This window comes from Ambystoma mexicanum, chromosome 1q (genome assembly GCF_040938575.1).
Source record: "Ambystoma mexicanum isolate Mex_15411 chromosome 1q, UKY_AmexF1_1, whole genome shotgun sequence".
In the NCBI taxonomy this organism is placed as follows: Eukaryota; Metazoa; Chordata; class Amphibia; order Caudata; family Ambystomatidae; genus Ambystoma; species Ambystoma mexicanum.
In genome coordinates this window covers 445,856,777-445,883,342 of record NC_090922.1, presented here as the reverse complement: position 1 = coordinate 445,883,342, position 26,566 = coordinate 445,856,777, and the positions used below count along the sequence as shown (strand labels likewise).

General features: G+C 44.7%; 1 protein-coding gene across 2 annotated transcripts in view; it reads right to left on the bottom strand.

Annotated features, from left to right (window-relative positions):
• The window catches only part of GNAO1 (G protein subunit alpha o1), a 1,372,168-nt gene that overhangs the window by 481,641 nt on the left and 863,961 nt on the right, over positions 1-26,566 (bottom strand). The gene's annotated exons all lie outside the window — the stretch shown is intronic.

Genomic DNA, 26,566 nt, shown 5'->3' with positions numbered 1-26,566 from the left:
ATGATCGGATCCCAGGCACCACAGATACACCCAATGAGGGTCCAAAAGTGAAATTTTCACTGCGCAGTTGTGGCATTTTTTAAACTCTGATTTTGGAGTCGATGATGCCGACGAACATGGCATTATTTGTAACAAATTTTTATAGATTTCTCGAAGGAAGTGAAGCGCACCAATCTTCCGAAGCGATAGCCCTCGCGGAAAAACAGAACTGAAGCCAACGGTCGCCACGCGCACTATATACCAGTGATGACGTTGACATCGAGACGGAAGCCCTCGAGGGACATCGAGATCACGGACATCGACGTGCAGCGCCCCCTGATGGAAAATAATTCCTAAACACCTAAAGCTGGATGTGCAGATATCAAAAGATGAGGAATACGTGGGCGGTGACAATCCATTTGAACGATACTTTGTGCCTCTGTGCATGTTTATGTAATACATGCTTGTTGTGCTGTCTTCACCCCTACATGTGTCTAATCAGCCATTGAATGACGGTTTATGCCAATGTGACCGCTCTTTGCTCCAGAACAGCCATATGAAGCAACTTTTCGGATTGACCACAGGCCTCTGGGTCTGAAGATTTTCCATAAGTTTTCTCCATACTCCTGCCACCTTCCAGGGAGGCATCCGTCACCAAGGAAATGTCTGCTTCTGGTGTCCTTACCGGCATGCCTCTACTCAATTTGTTTTTTGTCATCCACCATGCAAGGGCTTTCTACATTTGTTCCTGTTAGTTGAATGAGGTTGTTCCATTCTGCTGATACTTATTGCATTACCACTGTAGACAACTCCTCCTGTAGCACTCATTTTAAGTCGGCACAATGAAATATGCAGGATCACATGAGGCCTAGCAATATCTTTAATTTTCTGACAGAAATTCTTGCCTTGGTACAGACCAAATTTTACATGGGCACTAATGCCTTCACTCTGCGCTCGACAGCATTAGGCCTTGTATCCGACTTTGCGCTCAGAAATGCATTTGATTGCCTGGCTGAAATATGAATTTCTCTCAGTTTACAGTCAATCACCATGTTAGAAACAACTAAAGCATGCGTCAAACCATGTCGACCTCACCATCTCCCTTTACCCCTCCATTCTGGAACCCGCAATTCACCCTGGGAATGGAGACGGGGGCTTTCCCACAGTGGAAGAGGGAGAATGTTTAAAGCTGGGAGATATGCATGTGAGCACAGAAATAATGATGTTCAGACAATGTAAGCAAAACTTACGGCTGAGTGAAAGTGATAGGCAGCGGTGCTTTCAAATGCGTCATTGGCTGGCCAATCGGTCGCTGCGGGCAGTAGCAACTAGACCGCTTACGGCATTTGAGAAATGTATAACTACCCATGATGGGTCGAGAAATCTAATTTCCCCCCTCTATAAACTTGTGTTGAAGGCCCCTGCACAGCAGATGCAGCCTTATGTGTCCAAATGGGAAGCAGCTTTGGGAGCTGAAATTCCAGGAGTGCATCGGGAACGTGTGTGGCACAACATACCCAAGCTTACGTGCTCGATCCAGTTGAGAGGCGTGGTACAGGGTGATGTTGATGTGGCACTATACACCTGAGGCACTATATAAAATGTTCACAAACACTTCACCAAACTGTAGGCAGGGATGTAAGGATAGGGGGACCTGGGCGCACATTTGGTGGGTCTGTTAGTGGATCCAGCCCTTTTGGCAGGATGTCTTAAAGCAATTGGAAGCGATATTTGGGCTGGGCAAATGCTTGGGCCCCAGGGAAAGGCTGTTGGGGTTGGGGGACACTACATACTGCCTAAAATCACGGGAGCAAAGTAAGGCTTTTATGGTTCTGTTAATAGCTGTTGGGCTTGCCATTGCGCAAAGCTGGAAGTAAAATAAACCACTTACTGAGTTGGATTAACTACAGAAAGCCTGGAAGTTCCTTGCTATGGATAGATCACGTACAGTATCCAGGGGGAGCAGGAGGGATTGGGGGGCTGGTCTTGGTGTACCTGCAAAGTGACTTTATGATTCAGTGGTGCCCACAGAACATAAGGTTTATGGACTTCCTGTGAGTAAGACAGTCTTTTGGAACCGGGCCTGCATGGGTTGGGCAGGCGATGACTGATTGTGCAAGGGGGGCAAGGGGCGGTGTGGGGGAGTGCAGGGCGGCGGCTTGTTGACATTTGTTTTGGTGTCTTGATAGGTCTTGATAGGTTTACTCTAATAATACCAATAAATACAATTTAAAAAAAACACCACCAACAGGTACACATGGGATAGGAGTGCTTGTCCGGTGAGCGAAGCATAGCAGGTAAAATATAAAAACGGCAATATTAAGTAACAGGACCAAACTTCGAGTGTAATAGAAGACCAAAGGCAATGTAACGGATCAAGAGCCCAGACAGTGATTTCCTAAAATGGAAGGGCTTACATTTTTTTTTTGAAACTGCAGATGTTTTTTCTACAGATTTGATAGTGACAGAGAGATCATTCGGAATGGAGGTCCCTGCAGTGTCGAAGGTTTGGTCCACACATTTCTTTTTAGTAATCACAGTCAATAAGGACATGCAGATCTCAGTTGTTGGTGCCTTTAAACCTTATGTCTGACAAGCTGGGCCTTTGTTGCAGAAGGCCTTATGCACCAGGCATTGTACATTGAAGCTGACGCAAGCTCTAACCAAGAGCCAGTTCAGAGAAAAAGTGTAATATGTAATTTCATCATTGGAAATCAACATTGAAAGGGAAACAATATTTTTATTAAGCCGCTGAACACCCTTCCCAACATATTTTATGCCTGGTGCAATTGTATGAACAGACTGAAGTCCTAGAATATGTGGGGGAAAGTGGCTTTAAACACATATTTTTCCCCCTTGATGTTTATTTCCAGTGATTAAATCACTGGGTACCACATAAAGTGCTGGCATGATATGATCAGTATTTTAGGCCAATAGTAAGCTTGGCAGCTTTTTTTGAATGATTTGAAGCTGTTGGATTACAGGATTACGGTTAACCAACCGGAGGCTGTTTCAATAGTCAAGGAGGACAAGACCGCGGTCGAGGCGAGTTGCAGCTTCAGGGTCGTATTCCGGAAGGGAAGCTTGCACCTCAAAAGAATGGAGCTGCAAATGAGACTTCTTTGAGAGTCATGAATGTGTGGCATAAAAGTAAGGTGATTGTCAAAAACTAGAACAAAGTTTTTATCTTAAGCCGACAGGGTAGATGAGGCTCAGAGAGAATGGCCAGGTGAAGGGAAAGGCTGGAGGGATATTTCTACCAAAATGAATAATATCTACTTGCCATGCAGCAAAGGTGGTTATCGTCATCCAAAGCTGCATCTGAAGAAGGCAGTTTGGGATGTGTAATAAATCATCAGGGGAACCTTGAAGACTGAAGGCAATTTAGGTTCCATTAGCATATGGCTGAAAAACATGTGGGGCCAACAATGCAAACTGGTAGGAGCAGAGCGAATTTACCAGAGTTTCTCCCTGAGGGCAGACACATGCAGAGCGGAATAATGGACAGTATCACACATCTCTGAAAGGTCTGGTAGCATGAGGTTAAATGCTATATCTGGCATTCAAGGAGCAGAAGATTTAATCTATGATGTACAGCAGGCCAGATGTATGCCTCTCTGGTAGGCATGAAGCCTGACTGATGGTCAGACAGGAGATTGTATCGTTCAGTGTAATCTAAAAGTTGATGTGCAACCACATTTTCAATGATCTTGCCCACAAAGGGAGTATTATCAAAAATACAGCAATTTTCAGGGATCTTACGATTGTCAGTGACCTTGTTGAGTAGGGGAAAGAGGGGGGGTTTCTTTAAAGTGTGAAATAAGTGCGAGGAAAAACCGCTGTACCAAGGATTCTGTTGACCCGCTGGACGAATAAGTTACTTACCAAACTGGTAACGTTCTTTCGATGGGATGTTCCTCCAACGTATTTCTTATCTTTGATGTTATCCATTCCAGCTTGCTGGCCTCGGAAAAAAAGAGGGCCTGAAGGATCCGAGAAAGGGTTACCATCTTGAACTGGTCTTTTCTGAGGAATTTGTTCAATTCTCGCAAGTCCAAGATGGGTCTCAGTCCTCCTCCGTTCTTCTTTGGTACTAGGAAGTAGGGGAATACCAACCCTTGTTCCTCTCCGCTATGGGTAATGGTTCTATGGCACCCTTCTCTAGCAGTTCTAAAATCTCCTGCATAAGGAGCGGGTCTGGAAGCTTCAAAGAGTTGTTCCCCCGTGGATGACTCTGAGGAGTGTGTAGGAAGGGCAGGCAGTAACCTTGGGCAACTGTCTAAAATGCCCAAGCATCTGATGTAATAGCCTGCCATTCTGTCAGATGTTGTGTTAACCTGCCCCCTACTGGTGTCTTGTGAGGGGAGTATGGTTTAGAAGCGGCTGACGCAGATGCCGAGGGTAAAGCAGCACCTGCTGCTGCGGCTTTTGTACATTTGACCGGTCCACCATGGGTGAATCGTTTCTGGCCCCTTTGAGCAGGCTGTCCTCTGCCTCTTCCAAATGCGGAGTAAAAGTGAAAGGACCTACCCCTCCAGGAAGCTCCTGAGGGGCGATTTGGAGTCTGTTGGATTGCTGCCCCAAGGGATTTCGCTGCTGCCTTGGATGTTTGTAATCTCTCCAGGCTGTCATCAGCCTTCTTTCCAAATAAAGAAGTGTCGTCAAAGGGCATGTTCAGAAGTCTGCCTTGTACATCTGGAGCAAAACCAGACTTCCGCAGCCATGCAAATCTGCGGATTGTGGTACTTGCCGCCATGGCCCTGCTGATGCTGTCAGCAGAATTAATGCCTGTTTGAAGGGACTCGCACATTGCATCCTTTCCATCCCTGATGATGTTTAAGAATGCATCCCTTTCTTCTCCTTCTGGGAGACAGTCAGCCGCAGATGAAGCACATTCCCAAAGTGTGTGGCTGAATCTTGCTAGCGTGCAAGTGGCGTTAATCGACTTAAGCGCCATGCTACATGCCGAAAATACTTTTTTTTGACATGGCAACAAATATTTTATCATCCCTGTCCTGTAGAATAGTGGGGTATGCCGACTTACTGTTAGATGAAGTTGTTGCTTGTACAACTAATCTCTCTGGAATTGAATGCTTGCTCAGATATTCAGGATCTGAAGCTGATACTCTGCATTTAGCAGAAAGTTTTTTTATTTACTGCAGGGATAACTTCAGGAGTTTCCCAATTAGCAGATATTTTTCTTTGCAGAGCAGTATGAAAAGGAACAACAGGATCCTCCTGTAGACCTTTATCTAAACTATCAGTAAGGTCAATCTGCTGAAAAGAAGGTGTAGGTGTAGTCCACCCCATGAATTCAATTATTCTGGCCATCAGAATCCTATAAGGAGTCTCAGCATGCTCTCCAGGGTCTGGTTTAGCAAACTCTACTTCTGGAGAAGTATTCAAACCACTTGCCTCATGTAGAGACTCTTGAAGGTCTTTAAACCTGTTCTCCTCAGAGATTAATTCCTCTGGCATAGGTATTGTAGTCCTTTGCAAACCAAAGGGTCTCATTGTCAGAATCCTCCCCATCCTCATATATAGAGGACAAGGCTCTAAAGTAGTCAGACCTAGGATATGGTTTAAAACCCATTTCTAGAGCAGAAGGAGCTAAATTTGTTGTCACTGCCTGAGAAAGCGTCGAGGTTGTCAACGTGGACGTGGTAGGCTTCGACAATCCTGAAAAAGGCGTTGAAAAAGTTGGAAAAGACCTCTATGCACTTGAGAGGATCGGAATCCTACTCGGCGTCGTTGAGATTGTCGATGGCATTCTCGTCGTCATGGTCAGAGCTTTCGACACCTCTACTGCCTGTGATGTAGTGACAGTTGCAGCTTTGTCCTTTATCGGGGTCGACAGTGGTGTCGAAGAAACAGATTTATGCATCGAAGGGCCCTTCAACAAAGGCGCCGATGACGCAGATTTGTGAGTCGAAGGAAGCTTCGACGACTGCGTCGATGACGCAGTCTTATTGCTGTTACTCGAGGGTTCATGACGCTTGAGTATTTTCTCTCGCCGGGTTCAACGACTTGCTGTGTTTTGATTTTTCAGGTCTTTCACCCAGGGTATCACCTTTAGACGTCTCTGAGGGGGTCGAGGCCGCTTTCTCGAAGACGCTAAGCATTTTCTTTTCAGAATTCCTCCCACTTAGCCAGAGAGCTGTGTTTCGTGGGACAGGTGACCCTTTCTGGGGAAGTAGAGGAAGAAGAAGAGGGAGATCTACGACGCCGCCTCTTAGAGTGTTTTGATCTCGAAGACTGGTGAGAACCGCTTCGAGATCTTGAATGAGAATGTTTCTTTTGTCGACAAGGAGACAAATGTTTCGACTTGGCCCAAGAATCTTTCGAGGGAGTAGAAGTGTTAAAGTCCTTACCTCTTTCTAACTTCCCCTTATGCTCCTTCAAGGCTTTCGCCGTCATGGACATACAGTCCTCGCATTCCGAACAGTGATGCTCCGATCCAAGGCACCACAAACAGATCCCGTGAGGATCCGTTAATGACATTTTCTTCCCACAGTCACAACATTTTCTGAAACCGGACCGTGGAGTTGATGGTTCGGATGAAGAAGCCATTGTGTAATGGTAATAATCTTCAAAGAATAAAAAGGTTTTTCTGAAGAAAGGAACCGAGTGTTACGTTTCCGAGGCCCAGGAAGCGCGGAAAAACGGAACTGAGCAACGGACGCTGCCCGAGTCTATTTATATGCATGATGACATCGGCGCTGATACGGAGGTTGTGGAGGGACACCGACTCGAGGGACATCGATACGCAGCGCCCTCTACTGGAAAATAAATTCCGACGCCAGCAAGCTGGAATGGATATCATCAAAGAGAAGGAATCCGTCGGAGGACATAATCCCTTCGAAAGAGAGGGTCTGATGTGATGATATTAACCATCATAGTTTTTGTTGGACGGGGGAAACCTGTTCCAACGAGGCCTTCATATTCGACAGCAAACGAGAGGTAGTGACAGGCTGTAATGCAGGAAAGGATGCTGCAGTCCTTAGGTCAGGGATCAATAGGGTGGAGGCTAGAGACAGTCCGGAAATGAACACATTTAGGACTTCAATCTCTATGAAAAAGGAAAGAAAGTCATCATGAGTCTTAAAGGATGTATGGCAGGAAGCGCATTCTGAGGGAGATATCAATTTGCTGTAGATTCTGAAGAGTTCAGCCAAAGGGTTTGATGACATTGCAATGATATAATGATGTGCCCGACGCTGGCGATCATTCAGGGTAAAGGTGAGCTTATAAGCACCATTGTTTGGTGGTGCTATATTATGGGCGCAGAACTATATAATTTCTCTTCTACAAATTTCCACAACACTTAAAAGATATGCTTTTTTCTCAGCAGGGTTCTGTTTACTTTTTTTCATTTCCAGTACTCACTTTAGTACCCCAATGATCTATGGTCATGCAGGTTAGTTTACACATAGTATATGAAACCCTTTTAATCACCTATTGGGGAAAAGACACCTCTAGAAATCTGCTATAAAGTTTGCACTATCATCTGTGGCACATTTAGTTTCCAATGCTATTGTTTATTGTATGATGTTATTCTGATGTTTCTTAACATGCTTCATGTGATTGGTACTGGTTTGATGGAAGTTTCCAAAACAAAATGATTTCTTAAATGTTCTTTTTGGCAATAATTACGATTAAACAGGTTGGTTGTGCACAGCCTGGCAGGGATACTGTAAACTCCACAGTGGTAGAACTAGAATTTGGGACAAACTTGAGCCAGCACTTAAAGGAACTTCCTGTATTCTTCTGCAATTTGGTTTCAGGAACACATGTTAAGGTGGAAGCATGCCAAGTACAACCCAATTCATATGTTTGTGTAATGTGCAAATAGTTCCTTTTCTTATCCAATCTAATATGAGTCAAATTATTCACTTCTGCAGTCTATCGCACTGCATTAGCCGTGATGTGATTCAAACCAGTGTCTTACAGGCTGAACAAAGATGTCGGATCAGGAGCTTGACTGTGTGCTATATTGTTGGGACCATGGGTACGGTTGCCTTTTAGAAAGGACTTTTAGGAATAGAACAGCATCAGCTTAAAAAAGCAATGCTTGATTGTATAGGTTGGTTGATTCTGCAACAGGGGGGCCACCGGGATGTTTGCACAGTAGTAGATCCTTCAGTAAGTGTGGTTTTCTTTTTATACCCCATATTTAACCAACGCACTAGTACACGTGTATTATATTTCCATGAAATCCCAATTCACAATTAGGTGGCACTTTAAAAAATAGGAGGTATTTTAAATAACTTGTTTTTACCATTACCATCATACTGATGATGCCATACATGTTGCCAACTTTGCTTGAGAGTGTTCACCTCTAGCCCTATGAGCAAATCATTCTAGTTCTGACATCTTTTTTTGCATTTACCCAAATAGTTTAATGTACAAAAATTGGGTTCATGATGAAAGAGGGATGAAGGAGAACTGCAATAATCCATGCATGATATTCGAGATTTAGAACGGAATGGGCACAATCGGAAAGGTTGCTGAGGAAGATAGAAAACCGACAATGGAGGGAACAAGCTTGAAACATTGCCTGGTCCATCAGCAACCTTTGGGACAATCACAGCTGCTTTCTTATGATCTTTCTTGCCACCTCCTTTGAACATGCACTGTCGCCCCATTTGCTGTACCAAAAGCAATGGCAATTAAATTACAAGTTACTCACTGTAGTGACTTACATACTCTTAGTCCATAGTCCCCTTTCCGCCATACTGTATGGGCGTCCCTTCCAAGGGACGGGAGACGAACATTTTTCACCAGAAAAAATACCTTCTTCCTCTTTAAATTTAGAGGCGTGCGGGGGCGCGGCCCAGGGAGAATGCGCTGCCCTGACTCCGCCCTCCGGCGCCACACCTCAGTCCCCATTGACGCATCGACAATAGATTTAAAATTGCCTAATGACACCAGTATTAGGAGGCGGGGGTTGGTGGGGCGTATGGAGGAAAGGGGACCATGGATTAAGAGTATGTTAGTCACTACAGTGAGTGACTTATAATTACTCTTACGTCCCGTCCCCTTTCCTCCATACTCAATGGGCAATTACAACTGATTGTAGCCCCAGGGTGGAGAGGAGACCCCTCCTTAAGCAAATAGGTTCCTGACAACTGCCTGTCCGAAAAGCCACATCAGATCTACAGCGGACATCCAAACAGTCATGCTTGCAGAAAGCTGAGTGAGAGGCCCAAGTAGCCACCCTGCTTATGACTTGCCAAGGGACATGACGCTGGAATGCGATGGCCGTTGCCTTGGCCCTGACTGCATGGGCATACATGTTGGCCGGGAGCGGCTTGTGCTGGCCCTAGTATGCTTCCTTGATGGCAGAGACCATCCAGCAGGATATGGAGGCCTTAGAGGCCCGACAGCCTGGTCTCGAGCCTCTGAAAGTGACAAACAGGGTGTCCGACTTGCGGAAGCCCTTGGCCCTGTCCAAGTAGAATTTTAGGGCACGCCTGACATCCAGGCAGTGCAGCACTCTCTGTACTTCATCCTTGGGAGCGGGAAAGAACATAGGAAGGACTATTTCTTAGTTCAAGTGGAATGCAGATGGAACCTTGGGCAGAAATGCCGGGTGCGTCTGCATGACTACCTTGTCCTTGTGAAAGGTGGTATATGGTTCAGAGGCGAACAGCGCCTGGATCTCACTGACTCTGCGAGCAGAGGTAAGACCGACTAGTAAGGCTGTCTTGATGGGGACCAGCCTAATGTTCACGGACGCCATTGCCTCAAATGGTTTGTGCTCTAGTGTGTCCAAGACTATGTTAAGGTCCCACACAGGGTGCAGTCTCTTGATGGGCGAGTAGAGCCTAGCGAGGCCAGTCAGATGTCTGACTATAGGATTGGAGGAGGAAAAGATGGGGGGTAGGCGTATGCTTTCATGCCAGTCCACTGGAGGTGAAATGCGTCGCCCAGAGAGCCGGTGCCCTGACACTTCTTGTGCCAGGTGGCAAAGAGATACACCTGGGGGTGACCCCCCTTGCTGAAGATCTCCTGAAGAACAAGGTTGTTTCGCTGCCACTTGTAGTTGTCTGCTCCCAGCGTGCTGAGTCTGTCCACCTCCAGGTTGGATTCCCCCAGGAGGTGGACGGCCGAGAGGAAAATTTGATTTTCCAGGACCCATTCCCACATGCTGATCGCCAGTCGGCACAGAGGAGGGGATCTGGTGCTTCCCTGCTTGTTGATGTAGTACATGCTGGTCGAGTTGTCTGTCTGGATGAGGACAACCTTGAAAAGTGGTAGGAATGCTTTGAGCGCTAGCCAGATGGCGTTCAGATCCAACCAATTGATGTGATATTCCTGCTCCTGTTGAGTCTAGGTGTCGTGTACCGATAGATCGTCCAGGGTGGCTTCCCAGCCCTCGAGCTAGGAGTCTGTGGTGATGGTGGCCTGCAGAGAGGGCGGCCGAAAGGGCTTGCGCCCGTCCATAGGTTGTCTATGGACCACCAAGTTAGGTCCGGGTGGAGAGATGGAGGAACGTTTATTGTCTCGGATTGCTAGCCCAGCTCCCGATTCCATGAGGCCGTGAAATGCAGCAGAATCCTTCTCATCCTTAGTCTCGTGTGCGGCACGGCTAACAGAACTGCCGCTAGTAGAGACAGGAGATGTTGGTACCACCATGCTGTGTAGGGAGCAGCTGTGACTTCTTGAGGTTGAGCGAGAAGCCCAGGTCGTGCAGTTTGTCCATAAGGGCATGGGAAGAGTGGTGAACCGCTTCTGGAGATTTAGCCCTGACGAGACAGTCGTCGAGGTGTGGGTAGATGTGGAGGCCCTGCTCTCTGGGGAGGGCCGCCACAGCGTTCATGAGTCTGGTAAAGACCCTGGGGGCCAAGTTGAGGCCAAACGGAAGGATTTTGTATTGGAAATGGTAGCCCATGATCCTGAACCGTAGGAAAGAACAATGGGGTTGCCAAATGGGGTCGTGTAGGTACGCGTCCTTCATGTACAGGGAGCACCGCCAGTCTCCCTTGTACGATGTCCCTGCTATAAAAGCTGGCATAACCATCTTGAATTTTTGCAGGAGAGGCTGAGGGTGGAAAGGAACAGCACAACTCAGGCCCGCCTGGTTCTTTTTCTGAATGGCGAAAATCCCGGAGTAAAAGCCAAAGCCTGGCTGGGAGGCTGGAACTTCTTCCACTGCCTGGCTCTCTAAAGCGACCGGATTTCTGCCAAAAGAGTTGCTGTCCCTACTTGTGGGAGTGGAGGGGAGGAGAGGATGGGATAGGAAGGCAGTACCTTGTGGATACTACGGAGAGAATCCAGGGGTCTGTGAAATTCTGGTGCCAGACTTGTGCATGGAGAGCAAGCCTGCCCCCCACAGGAGACAAGTGGACACGAAGGAGCGTGTCATGCCTTCTTTACCTCGGAGGCTGAGGAGGGGGACTGGAAAAACCCCTTACCCCCCCCCCCCCTTTTAGTTGTTTGCACCGGTTCTGGGACGGCAAGCGGTCCGGCTGCCTGGATCTGCTTTCCTGGAATCCCTCCATAGGTACGACCCTTCTCCGAGTGCTGCTGAGATTGGGTGTACGATTTGGGCGCGATCTTAGTAAGAATGGATAAAGACTTTGCCGTTTATGAGCTGTTCTTCTTTTTGTCCAGCTCTTTGTCCGTACAGGAGTGGAAGAGGGCCCTCCCCCACTCGAACGGAAGATCTATAATGCGCTCCTGGACATCCGGGTTGAACTTCGTTGCCCGGAGCCAGGCTGTTCTCCTCATGTCCGTGGCAATGCAGATGGCAAGGCCTGAGGTATCGATATGCGCCACTGTGGATTACATGACAGAACCTTGGCGTCCAGGCATCTGTTGACTGGCTGGACTGAGTGGTGCTTGAGCCAACCCTTCTTGGCCAGGGATACTACATCGGTTTGCAGTGGAATCCCCGTGCTGGAAGGGGAGCGCCTCGTGAGGACTTCAGCCAGAACCCCCTCTGCCGGCTGTTCGACCTCAGGTTGGGGGTGGCCCAGGTCCTCTGCCAGGCCAGCAAGACGTTCATGGAAGGCGCTGGCTGAGGATGGCGTGTCTGGATCGTCCTCGCCGTATCCTGCGGATCTGGAGGATCTTGTGGAGGAGTGGGGGGGTAGATGGCACTGGAGGCTGGGGTACAGGGGCCGCAGCAGTAGGTTGAGGAGGCGGCAGAGGTTGCGGAGTTGGCTGTGGAGCCAGAGGAGGCCGCTGCACCGGGACCTGGGGCCCGATGAAGGCATCTGTGATGCCTCTAGCATGGCTGGGAGGACTTCCTTGACTGCGTCTTTGATGATAACCCCCATCTAAGGAGAACTCATGAGGCTGAGAAATTTCTCAAAGAGCACTTCCTCACTGGCCAAAGAGGTGGCAGGGGGTACAGACGCGGTAGCAGGGGGCTGCTGGAGCCGCTGCATACCCAGTCTGTATGGAAGCAAAGAAAAGCTGCCCTGTGCAAATGAAGGGTAGCTTGTAGGCCACGTACCTGGTTCAGGCCAGTCCCACCTTGACACTCTTCCTTCGCCAAATTCGTGGAATGGCGTTGGACGGGTTCCCCTTTCTGGCGCAGCAGCCATTTTGTAGAGCTGCCTGCCACATGTTGCTCGGCCCGCTGGGCCCGGCCTGGTCCAAGACTCTTGCATATGGATCACAAGGCCTACCCTGCTCCTCGGCCGGTAGGTGAGACACCCTCGACCTGGGGGTCAGTAGAGCTGCGTTTAGGCACCCCCTTGGATGTACTGACGGTAACAGGGCGTGGCCCCTCAGACATGTTGCTGGTAATAGGGCGTAGCCCCTCGGCCATTGTGCAGATAACAGGGCGTGGCCTCTCGGGTGTAGACCTGATACAAGAACCCTCAGGTCCCTCGACACTGTGCCCAGGAGGATCTGAGGACCCCTTGAGCCGGATGCTGGTAGCTGAAGCAGCCTCGGGGCACGTGCCGGTAGAAGGACCTGGCCAGTCCCTCCCGCGCGGAAAAGTCACTGGGAAGGAGTCTTCCTTGCAGGGTGCTTTAGAAAATATAGGCCCTACCTTGGGCCTGGCTCGATGCTTAACGAAGTTCTTGAGATCCTCAGGAGGCGACCTATGGAAGAGCTCCCTCCACCTGGCTAGTCTGTTCTTCAGCGCCTTTGAGGAGAGCAAGTCACACGCCGAACATGCTTGCCAACCGTGGTCTGAGCCAAGGCAACATAGGCAGAGGGCGTGGGGGTCTGAAGTCAGGAAGAGCCCGTTGCAGGATGGACACCTGCTGAACCCTGTGGAAGTCGACATGTGCGGGGGAGGAACGTGACGCCTGAGGACCGAGTACCTGAATGATAAAAGACAAAAAGACAAAGAAGAAGTACCCAAGCGTGGAATTACATGGCCAAAGCCAAACCCAGGAGAACTGGTGAATTCGGCCGTTCCCGTCAACGCGGAAAAGGGAGCTAGGGTGTGGCGCTAGAAGGCGGAGTCAGGGCAGCACAGGCTCCCTGGGCCGCGCCCCCACGTGCCTCTAAATTTTAACAGGAAGAAGCGTTTTTTCTGCTCAAAAAGGTTCCCTCTCCCGTCCCTTGGAAGGGACGCCCATACAGTATGGAGGAAAGGGGACAGGACGCAAGTAACAGATGCATAAAAAGTAACTCCTCGCCCCTCTCAGTTCTCCACATACACACACAATACATAATTTCTTATTCTCCAACAGTCAATTAATCATCACTAGCTAATGGCGAGTGCACCTTTTGAGCCTTGTTTATTATTCTAGAGCAAACTTACACCAGCATAAAATACAGCAATTGAATTGTTGGAAGACTCAAAAAGGTTTCACGGTATAAAATTTGAGGATTGATTTGCGATTGCTATGGCCAATAGCAAACCTATCCTATCATTGATGCCATCAGATGTAAGCCACTCGTTCCGGAAGATGGTAACTACGTTATGTAGGGCTAGATCTATCCTAGCATTCAACCATGTATGCATGAACACAGCTCGTCGCTGCTAATTGACGGTCAAATGTTAGCCAGCACTATGGGATGCATCGATTTCTAGCTACTGGAATGCAGTGAGGCAAATACAAGGGGAAAGATGCTGAAAACCTTCAAGTAGTTTGGGGGCGGGGGAGATCATCTTCAGCAACAAAAAGGAACGCTACTAAAAGCCCTTTAATAGTTATACATAGAAAGTAGCCACCCCGAATAGAGAACCTCCATCCCAGGGGCTGGCTGGGTTATGGCCCGGAACGTGTATGGGCCACATCACATTCAGATCACAAAGATCACTGAGGGGCATCCAGAATCACCTGTGTCCAGGGTGGAAGTTACCCAAGTGGGAAAGCGCACAGAAGTAACAGATGTCATTTACAATATTTATTGGTGATTTAGGAAAAAATGCTTTAGTCATTGTTGCTTTCCATTTAGAAAGTGGTCTCTTATTCCACTTCGTTAAATACTCATTACCCTGAGCAGTTCTGCGTTGAGTTTATTAGAGCTCATTCACCATTCAGAATTCTGCAATTAATGATCTGATGCAATTCATTTATGCAAATTGTTCTTTATGACATAAAAAGGACATTTTTGTAGATTGGTGAAGGCTAACTTGTTGGCTTTTTATGCTCTGTATTAGGTAAATGAAAACCTGGATTTTAAAGCATGCTCCAGGGTTTTACAAACGGATTTTTATGGACAAATGAATCTCCTCACTAATAACACTGGTTAGGTCAAGGCAGCTTTTTGACTCTCCCCAGCAACCGTGCATTCACTGCTGGAAGGCATCTGTTAACCTAGCTTTACTGAAAGGATTAGATTCTTGGATGCTGACCAACTCCAGTTTCCTGCCATCAGTGCTCCGCAGTTCAGCAAACTGCTTCCTTGCTCACAGCTAAGAGATAGCCTATGGTTACACACATACACAAACCCACACATGGAGAGTCAACAAACTCTAAATTCCTTAATGCGCCACACTGGCTCAAGTGGTTCCATATGCCCAGATGCAGTATGAAACCAGGCAGCTTCAAGGGCAGCCTATACTCTGGAACCGGGCACGTGCTCCTGCTTGGCTTCAGAATGACTCTAGAGATCACACCAATGCCGCCGACACAGCACAGAATCGCTTTGGTGGCACTAGCTTATTAGCAAATGCTAACAGTCCAGAAACACAACATGGCTTAAGCTGCTAATTGGAACAAAGTAATATGCTCATTCATATATGATAGCTAGGCAGGCCTTTAAATGAGATGGGGGCTCACGCTGGTAGGATACAAAATTGCTTAGGAGTCAGGGCCAAGCGGCGAATACCAGACCTGATTTTCCCTAAAGATGGATGCTAAATGTCATGAAAACATAAATGACAAAATTATTCAAACATGTGACACTCACCCCTGTTTAAAATCTCATCTTCAATTTGATACACATGTAGATAGATTACATTTTCACTTTAAAGTATTAAAAAACAATGTAATAATACATTGATTTCTGCAATAGATTAATATATTCAAGTCTTGCCATTATAATGACCAATTAATCCATACATTACGAATCATGGATTTCATTCAAAATATCTATTTCTTATCAACACTATGCTTCTTTCATCTAAGAAATTACGCAACATTTGTTTTGTTTAGATTGGGTTTTGTGAAAAGGTTTTTTTTTTTTTTTTTTAGAGTTAGTGAGGTAACTAAATACCCTTATAGAAATCATTGAATGACATTCTTAAATGTTGAAAATTATTATGAATCCAACAAATATTCAGAACATTTTGCTGCTCAGAGAGTGCAACCCATATCCTTAGCAGCTATGCTTCTGAAGTGTTTTAGGTAAACAAGTTTAATTTATTTTAGTGTAGTACATGGGGAGTGATAGCAAGCAATATTTGAAATATCTACCCCTGCTAAAAATATTTAAATCCAGTTGCAGGTTGTTTAGCCAGGCATGAAAAGTCACGTGCACCCTCAATTCTCCACATACACAGCACACACCATTTCTTAATTGCCAAAAGTCAACTATCACTAGCCTGTGGCCAGTTTTTAGTGAAGACATTTACTTAATAGCTGGCAGGGTCCAAAATGTGCACTCATCGGTTGCCATTGGCTAGTGATAAACGACAGTTGGCGAGTGAGAAATGTAGTCCTTTTTGTGCGTTTAGAATGAAGGTGGCAAGTGACTTTACAGCTAGCTAGTAGCTTGCAACTTGACATTTTTAGCCATTGGTTGTGTGATCTATCAATCTAATTGTTCATATAGGTGTTCTTACCACACATTATTAGATGGCACACATTTATCATTGTTTTGGAAAATTGATCGTCTTACTGACGAAAGAGCAGACACAGCCTTTTCCACAGAATTATTTGCATTTTGAAATAGATTAATAAACAGAGTAGGATTTAATACCTAAAGAACAGCCAGAATACATTGTAAAACAATTACAATATTTAATCTGCAAGTAAACAAATCAAAAACGACATGACAACAATCGGTCAGTACTAGTATACAGTTGATAGAATTCCTTGTGGCCTAAGAGCTTTACGTCAACTGACACGTTGTAAAGATAGTCCACATTTTGTAAACAGATGGTACCAGTTTGTACCATATATTATATTCCTCACAATCCAAGGGTTAGCAAATACTCTTCAAATAAAATATCAGGACATTTTACAACTTAATTTGCATTTCTCAAACTTTTACAAAAGAGCAACTTATCACAAAAAAAGGAGGAAGTCATGTAACAAGGAATCAGAGGAGAAGACGACGCAAGTTGTGCAGCGATGTTAGCCTACAAATTTCAAATAGTCTGCACATTGCAGGAGGAAAATGAACTACGAAATCTAAAGTACCACAAAATTGGGCAAAGTCTCTTCGGACATGTCTAGTGGCGACTTGGAAGAAAGATCAGCTGCTTTATTGAATGTGGCTCACAAAGTTGGACAACACACAAGATTTAATAGAAGCATAGAGTTCAACTTCAGGCTCTTTTTATTTTAATAAGCATAAGGCCAGAGGACGCCAAAAAGACAACAGTAACACAAAGAAAACAATTTGTAATCTTTCAGATGTACAATTAACCTTATTCCAGCAAGAGGTGTTACAAAAGTGCCATTTTGTCACCACTTATAGCTCCATTTACTTTCAGGATCAAAAGTACCTTTTTACATATTTAGAAAGATTGAATTAAAAGTGTTTCATGATTTTAAAAGTTGTATCTTGTATCAAATGTACAAAAATAATTTTAAAGGAAGTGTTTTATGCTATACATGAAACAACCACATTCAATGTGCCTTCGGTTGAAGATTATAAAGCATTTCTCCCTGCAAGTTTTTTCAATCCACAGATTCTAAACCCTATACTAGATTTTTTAACAGAAATCGGTCTTCACTGATTTAAAAAAAAATGTTGGCGTACAAAAGTAAGTTGCACACAAACCTCCCTTGAAATGGGAGAAAGTAAAAGCTTTAGTCAAAAATGACTGGATTAAAATTAAGCCAGACGATAAAGGCAGCACGTTGGTCACAATGAATAAGATACTGCATAACTCTGAATGTCTTAGACAAAAAGAAATTCGATATTATGGTACCTATTAAAGATACTCTTGGACTACATCAATTACAAAAGCATTTTGACCAATAGCGTTGTTTGATTACGGCATTATATAATGTTCCACCAATCAAAACCCACCAGGTCTTTCAATATCTAGAGCTCCAGAAAGTCTTTTGGAACCATTGGCATGATATGTAGATGTGTTTTTACAACCATTAAACCAAAATTCCAGTGCCTATTTAAAAGATACTGGAGATTTTCTAAGATCGTAAGAAACTATTCCATACAATTGTGGCGAGGATTTGCTATTTACTTTGGTGGTTTCCAGCATATTATCTGCAATGCATGAAGATGGTTAATTGGCTGCTGAATGGATTCTTCCTCTACACAAGGAGATCGGAGCAAACAATTTTCATTACTACTCTTTGAAAATAGATTGAGAAAATGTTTTGCCGATTTGACCAAGAGTTTTATCTTTTAGGAATATCAATGTGAGCCAGTATATCTTCAGTAAATGTTAATATATTCATGCTTCATTTTGAGACGAAATTCTGATGCATCAATCACAAAATGACAATGAGTGTATATAATGTACACCTTTTATTTTTGGACAGGCAGCAAACAGTCGCTATTTGAATTTTTTTGATAATATGGACAGTTGACATGGTTGAATCAAATTTACAATGGCATAGTGACAGTATATATTTTTAGATGCTTTAAGTGTGTAGAGAAGGGTAGGTCAATAAGACCCCCCTCCCACTACATGTCCCACCCTGGTTGAGACCCATGACTCGTCGGCAGCCCCCCGGCCTCCCGGGCCCAGTGGCAGGGCGGCTGCAGGTCGACACGTTGGGCTGCACCACCACGGTATGTGGCAGAGAATAGACGCCATCTTGTATTAAGCCATCTCCATCTTGCTAGAAACATGCATATCTAACCCAAGGCAGAAACACTGAACGCTGTAGAGTGACCCCCACTTGACCGCGCTCACAGAGGCCCACACTTCCCCCACCTCCCACTGCATGGCAGATCCGCTGAAGACTCGTTCTCACGAGTCACCAGACACAAGCGAACAACAAAATAAAACACTGTAGCTGTTGACCTTCCGCAGTACATCATTGCCCCAGCTATGAACGAGAAAACTAGGATGTAACTGAGATCAGCCCAAACCCTGCAGGCCCTGACCCCTGTACCAAGCCCCCCAGCTATAGACGACGTGGCGCCTTGCACCCATACCCACCCCGAAAGCCCCTTGCAACGTGTAGAAACCATTTATGTAATACGTGCCTTGTTGACTAACGTTCGCTGCTAATATAAAGGAGAATGGGTAAAGAGAAAGTTGTGCAACCAATATTACATGTAATGAAGAGATATACAAAGACTGGACAGCTGACAACTGTGAACAATAACTTGTGTTGCTCTCTTTATACACTCTTTACACACACCTGCTTGACACTACCTCATGTTCGTATGTCAACTGTAAATGTGGAATGCTATGAAAAAAGTATGATCCTCAGCTAGTATCCATGTAAATACAAATACATATGAGTGCTTTTAGAAACCCCATGTGTTGTTAGTCGCCCCTCACCCATACAACAGTAAAACCGCCCCGTGCAAGATGCCACGCACGGAACTGCAAGGCCATTTCCCCCTCCTCCTGCCCAGGCTCTCTTGAGATAGACGGTGTTCAAACAGCAAAGCCTTGCATGGACCCATTTCAAACATCCGCCACCCTCCCCCATGTCAGAGGCCGCCACAGCCTGACTCCGTGACTTACGAGCTACCTGGTCCTACATCCCACTGCCTTTCAGGCACCGGTCACATGCCCCCCACGGGTCAGTAGTACCTCCATCGACCCCGAGTAAATGGGGGGCGCCCACACGTGTACCAACAGATCATAATACCATCCCTTACCGTAATTGCCAAGGATGATTAGTCAAGCACCCCCGCCCATGTCCCTGACTACGCCCATGGGACCTGATTGATTGAACCTAAGGTGCCTCCCAAACTGATGTATTAAGACACTCCACATCGCATATCAATGTTCCTAGCCACGTATTGATCTAAGGTCAGTGCTTACAAGAGTTGCAACTCAACAGGACACATGAAGTATGATGAATGGGTGGGAATGAGTGGCCAAAAGGGCAAATGTTAGTTTAGTGATCAATCGTTGTTACAAGACATGTCCGGGCCAGTGCTACATCCCGATGAGCCCAGCCGACCTCCCGCCCCACGTGGCGCAGCACCAACGTCCGCCAATCCTGGAGAAGCAACTGTATACATTGTATACCACCTAGCCATCACCACCCAATCCCTGAGACTCTGTGGCCCATATAGCTTACCTCATGCATGACGTGTATTTGTAATATAACTAACTGTCTTTGCTATTGTCAGACAGAGCGCTCTCGGAGTTTGCAGAGTCCTTTGCATGCCCTATATTGAATTATATAAAGCTCTTTTGATCTTACCCGCACTTGGTCCTGGCCTCATTCCCCTTCTGGGGTGTGTCCATTATTGCCTCTCACTAAGGGGGGTGCGTTTCTGGGGACACTTACATTCAAGTGCATGCACCTTTATTAGACTACTTCACCCAAAATCTGAAATTCGTTACATGATGCAAGCAGACAAACTTACTCTGCTATTACAAGTCCTCCCTTCAGCCAGTTTTTATGACACTGATAAATACAAAGAAGCACTAAAATAATTGCTGGATAAATTCTGCTCAAGAGTTTATAAGGAATCTATATCACAGCAGGCAGTTAATAGAGCATCTAGCTACCTGATTGAAGGTTCTTATGAAAGTAAGACCACAAAACTATTCACCTAATTTAGTACATTTTACTACATTTAAAGAACAGAGTAGTTGGATTTGATTTATTGTTTTGAGAAACTGAAAGATTTCAACCATTATGAATTATTACACCAATTATTTCCAATTCCGCCAACTTCTGCATACAGGAAAGCTGCCTCATTTTGTGACATACTCAAAGCTGAAAAATCATCATCAGAATTGAATATGCCTTTCTCAAGGAAAAAGAGGCACATTTCCATATCTTTCATGTGAACACTGAAATAATTTAATTTGGGGTAATACAGTGCATTATTCATACACAGGAAAATAATTATATTTAAGAGACTACGCGACTAGCGATACAAAGATTATCTGGCTTACACTGCCCATGTGGAACGTATGTTGGTCTAGCTGCCCCATAATGCAAAATTGAGATGGACAGAAAAATCCAATATTCGCCAGGAACAAAACTAAATATCCTATGGCTCTTCACTTCTTAAAAGAACACCATCATGCTGGTGTACAATTTCAATATGTTTCGAGTAATACACAGGCCTTTTCTTATTTCATTTAATTAAGAACCATTTGAAAATGTCCTCGGTGCGTCTGACTCCTAGTTTGCCACAGTACCTATGATGGCACATTTAATTATTCCATATTGCAGTCTATAGTGTTTTTCATGCCTGGGTGCATCTTTGTAAGTGCACTTCCCTATATTCGTATGTATGATGTTCACATCTAGAGATCCCCAACATAAAGACCGGCATTATTGCAATTTTCATGCGGATTCACATTTAGGTATGCCTAATATTTCTGCATCATCTCTGAATTGTGCTCGGTTTTGTTTGCATAAAGGCGAATCGCATTGTTGTTCTGTACCCTGTTGTGTTTCACCACTTGGTTTTCCAACAAACCCACTTACAACCTCCTCCTCAAACACCTTTACCGGCCACATGCTGACCAACCATGCCATCATAAATGGCTAGAGAAAACCTTCTCGTTAGGTCGGCCTCGGCTCTGGTTACCACACCTTCATAAGCAAGACAGTTTGTATGCCACAACACGATTACAGAATGTTATTTTTGATCACGTGTTCATATAGCATATGCTAATAAGAGTTAAAATGCAGTAGTTATTACTACAAGTTGTGTCATCAGTACTGATGAATGGGATCATCAGATAATCCAATATTGTACTTTTTCTGGTTTAGTTCATTCCAGACTTCTGGTAGACACCGTAGACCATTTTTAGTTCCATGGACTTCAGTGTGTGGCACCTGCTCACATTTCTGAAGTGGCATTGGCTTACTGGGCCTTTTGTCATCCGCTCCAGCTGCTGCTCAGAATATGGCCTAGGTTCTGGTGGTGCACAGACACTTGGCTAACCAGGAGTTGCCAGATGATGCAGCTCATCACACTAGGAGAGGCACAATCCGTGGTCTGCTGCAGGAGGCCCCCCAATTATGGCTACTGTGCCATATGGACAGAGAATCAATAGAGCTAGAGTTTACATGCAGTCCTGACTACCGCCACATCAGTGTCTGATGCAGTTGGTTCTCAGGTACCCAATTCTATCCTGGTCAAAAAGCTTTCTTTGTGGGCCTGGGTGGAGTAGTGCACTGCAGGGTTTGAAATTGAGATTCGATGAGCAGGAGCTAAAACCAGTTTATGGCTACAACAGCATCGATTGGGCCATCCCTTCAGAAGCACCCTTCATGGGACATGAGGATCCTTTGATGTTCGTTCCCTGATTCGGGCTAGCAGTTGTAACATTCTGTTCCAATTGTGTGTGTCTGGACAGAAGTGTTGCCAGACAGGACTCTGCACACCTGGACCTCAGTAACAGTGCAGGGTTCTAAATTGAAGGGAGCTGGGAGCTACAAAAGATCCCTGAACTTTTGGGAGAAGCTACATGAGCTCATGAATAAAAACCTAAGAGTGTCAAAGAAGACAATCCTATGAAATATATTTTCAAACAGACATTTTGTGTATGGACTATACCCCAGAGACTAGATAAAAACCCTGAGAGATGAAAAATACCCTGAGAGAAAGCTGCATGAGAGAAGTCATCAAGGGAAGCGACTAGAAGACGTTTGAGTTCATGTTAGTGGTAGGGTCAGGTACAGTTAGGTTTGGAATGTGGAATTTTACTTTGAACTTCCGGACGACAGACTTTAGTTCGGCAGGGAAATCCCCATAGCAATAGGGAGAGATCAGCCTTTTCTTTATAATTTTATTTAAAAAAAGTAAATCTGACATAGTGTGTCCGACTCTGCACTTAAGCGCCTTTGCACTCTGACTGCTCACCTACCTGTTACATTGATGACTGGCCTGAGGAGGTGGTGCTAGATGGAGAAACAGTGTTGCTGATTGACAGCACAGGTAAAGTATATGCAAGAGGTGAACAGTGTGACATCACATACATATGGCCCAGCTGATACACAGCAACACTAAGACAGCATTGTAGTTCAAACCACGACATGCAAATGACATGCAGCTAAAACTCATGACTACCACGAAAGGCATCAGGCCATTCATTGCCCTTGGAAGCACACCTGCTATTCTGGAATGGCTTTTGTGTCACAAAATGTTTTCATTTTTCTCATACTCCCATTGTTTCCCTGTTCCAGAGTTGGGGTGAGCTCTTTGCATCTTGTCATGAACACAAGGATGCATTACCGGGGAAATTTAGGTATGTAATCATATGCTGTAGGGATGATTTGCTCTTGTCTAGAGTCACCCATGATTATTCTTTGTATACAGACATACGTGTATTGGAGGTTTCTTCACAGATATCTTCATGTATCAGGGCACGTTGACATCTATGCTGAGTATAGGTAAAGCATGTCATGTATCTGCTTGGACCTGTGCCCACATTCTAAGGCATCACTGTACCAGACGTGTGAATAGCGTTATGTAATAAGCATGGGCAGGCAATACTGGGATGGGAGCGAGGGGTGCATTGAAATTTGCCTGCCTAGTTATTAGTGATGGGTTCATCGTTACTGTCGTCTCAAAATGATTTATTTGATTGAGAGATTTGCTGGATTCTGGCAATTAAGCATCCAAAGGGTCGGCCATCAGCAGGCCTAACAGCTGCAAAACTAGACCTCGGCTGCACGCTGGAACCTTGGGCCTCTCTCCATCCCTTTATCCAGCTAACTACGCGTTGCTCTTCCAAAACAATTCGACCTCACTCTAAGATAACAGCTATCTTAAATCTTTACTGGAATCACTGTGCAATTTCTGACGATTATTTTATATCTCTTGTTGGAAATATGCTAGATCTAAGCATGGGCGATACCATTGATACCATTTTGATAACTGGGGACCTTAATATAAAAGTCTTAGATATTAATTATGTTCACCTTACTTCTCAAGCCAAGCTCTGGATGGACCTTATGGATAATAGGGGCTTTACTATGCTCAATGGTACCCTGCCAGGAGATATTCCACCGCAACCAACCTGGCATCATGATGCTCTAGTTGCTATAAATGATTATATTTTTGTCATCGAGCATGCCATTAACACCATGGAAAAACGAGATTGTTCCATCTTTCATGAGTGACCATAATATTCTAGCCTTAACTTGGGCACAAGAGGCTCAATCTAAGCGGGACTACTACATACACAACATCTCTCTTGAAGGATGTAGAAACAGGCTGAAATGGACAGAGAATAAGCTGCATTCCTTTAAAGGATGCATAGCTGCAGCCTCAGATCTATCCAGTTTGCAGGATGACACATCCTACAATTCAATATAGAAAAAGTCCAAGTGGGTTTGCGTCCTCATTTCTCCCACACAAGAAGTTCAAAATATGAAGTCTGCAAATGGGAGAGAACGAAGACGCATAACTCTTGGAAATCCTCCAAATGAAGCCCTCCTGATAAAAATAATCAAAACAAAGTATAGAAACTTCTCCATCTTGCTGATTGACAAGCAAGGCTCACCGCCTTGGCCTCCAAATCTAGTGCCCAGATCTGGCATTTCTAAAGATTGGTAGGACCGATATATCCTCCTCTCTTATGATTAATGCAATCAATGAACAAACCCGGGTCCTACATATTAGCACTATGTTTGCTGAGTTAACCCCTCCCACATTTGCCCCTCAATTTTCTAATGATGATTTCCATCATTTAAGTTTTGACTATGAGGATGTTCTTTCTGAAATCAAGAAGTTGAGTATGTCAGGAGCACCGGGCCCTGATGGCCTCACTATCTTAATGCTCAAGTCCTACCCAGTCTTATGGGCATCTATACTTCTAGCAATTGTTTGGTAAGTTATTGCTACAGGCTCTATTCCTCTTTCTTAGAAGCTCTCAATAATCATCCCAATATTTAAGAAGGGAAACCAATGTATTCTGACCAACTATCACCCGATAGCCCTTCTGGATATTCCTGGAAAGACTTTCACGCGTTTAGTCTTAAAAGAACTCCTTAAATGGCTTAATAATGCAGCTCAACTAGACATTCATCAGTCTGGATTTGTTCGAGGTCTACGAAAATCAGTTAATGTATTCATTCTTTCAGCCATAAAGAAGCGTGTATTTCAAATGGGACAGCCAATATACCTCGCCTTCATAGACTTCAAACAGGCATTTGACTAAGTTCCCAGAGACCGGCTATGGCTTAAACTAACGAAAGCTGGCTGCCCCCCATTTCTTCTCAATCTACTAATGCAGTTCTACTCTGGAACCTCTATTTGTGTAAAATTAAACCAGCTGGGACTCTTATCCCAGGCAATTCCCACATAGCGAGGTCTTAAACAAGGTTGCTTATTGGCACCTTTCAAAGGCCTAGATAGCCACATGAATGCCATATCTTCGTTTCCCCCGAAAGTGGGAAAAACCTGCATTTCTTGGCTGCTCTATGCAGACTTAGTCTTGCTAGACAAGACCCCAATAGGGCTTCAGAGGAAACTATGCGCTTCAGAACAATATGCCTTGACTATTAATATGAATAAATCCAACATTCTCATCTTGTCTCCGTTCAAGTCTATAAAGAGAACTTTATATAAATGGTTAATAAGTAACCAGCAACTAGCTATTATAAAGGAATACAGATATCTCGGTCAGAACATTAGTTCTAGCAAGCAAGCCACTCCATACAAGTCTGGGATGAAGCATAGGATGAAGACTATGGCTGCGCAAGCTACTATCATCCATCACAAATACAGGACATTTTCTTGTATTTCGATCATAAAATCTTACAAACAAAAAGCTGTTCCCATTGTCACTTATGGAGATGACAAACTCCGGAATACCAGCCAAACTGGGACTACTTGGAAGGGCTATATTGGAAAAGAGTCTCCCCGTTCAGGTAATCCGATAGGAGCTAGGGTTGATATCTTTAAGAATGATTGTGGCCTGTCAGACTACCTCTTTATAGAAAAAGTATGTTGAATTCCTCCAAGGCCTCCAGCCTCTTGCCAGCTCTCACTAAGAGTTTGGGAGAGTCAAATGACAACTCATCTTGTGGAAATAATTTTGTACCACTCTTATGATGAGAGCTGACATTGATGAAAATGTGCTTATCCTGAACCCTGATTGAGCTAAAAGAAAGCTCTGGTAATATGATTGCGGAGCCACCTGGGATGAGTGCAACCAATATAAACTGTTCAAAATGAAAATGCTTCATCAAATACCCATTTATTTACAGACATTCCCTGACCAGAACTATCATAGCAGCTTTATGTAATTTGACTTCAATTTATGGCCAACCAATGAAATGACATCTACCTGATCCAAAGCCTCAATGGTCTCAAATTGGTGCAGATTTTGACATAAACCTAATCAAATCCCTAATCAAATAGAAGCGTTAAAACATTTGATAATCTACTGTACCAATTTAACAAATTTGAGAAAAGCAAGTGGTTATAATTATTTTTCTGACTTAGTAACATTTACCCCTCAACAACTGTGGAATATGATTATTGATGGCCAATCCATCTCATTAAACTTGGCCGTCAATAAATTATTTGCTAAACCTGAATCAGGCAGTTTAGCTTCTTGTGGTCAACTTTGTCCTTGAAAGATTCATAGGCTCTGTACTGCTGTTGCAATAGCATATGCTCACGTTTCTTATTCTCTATTTGCTTGTTAACAGATTCAAGTTGCTTCAGTTTTTATTGCTATTTTGCCTTGATATGCTGTCACTTCTCCCTCCCTCCTCCTTTCTCCCCTTTCTCTCAGACAACCCCAGACGAGGTTTCTAGACAAGTTCGAACTATTAAAATGTTGTCCAAACAGGTGCTCCCCCAGAACCATCAAGGACCATATTGACACCGTTGCTCCAGCCTTGGCTGATTTCTG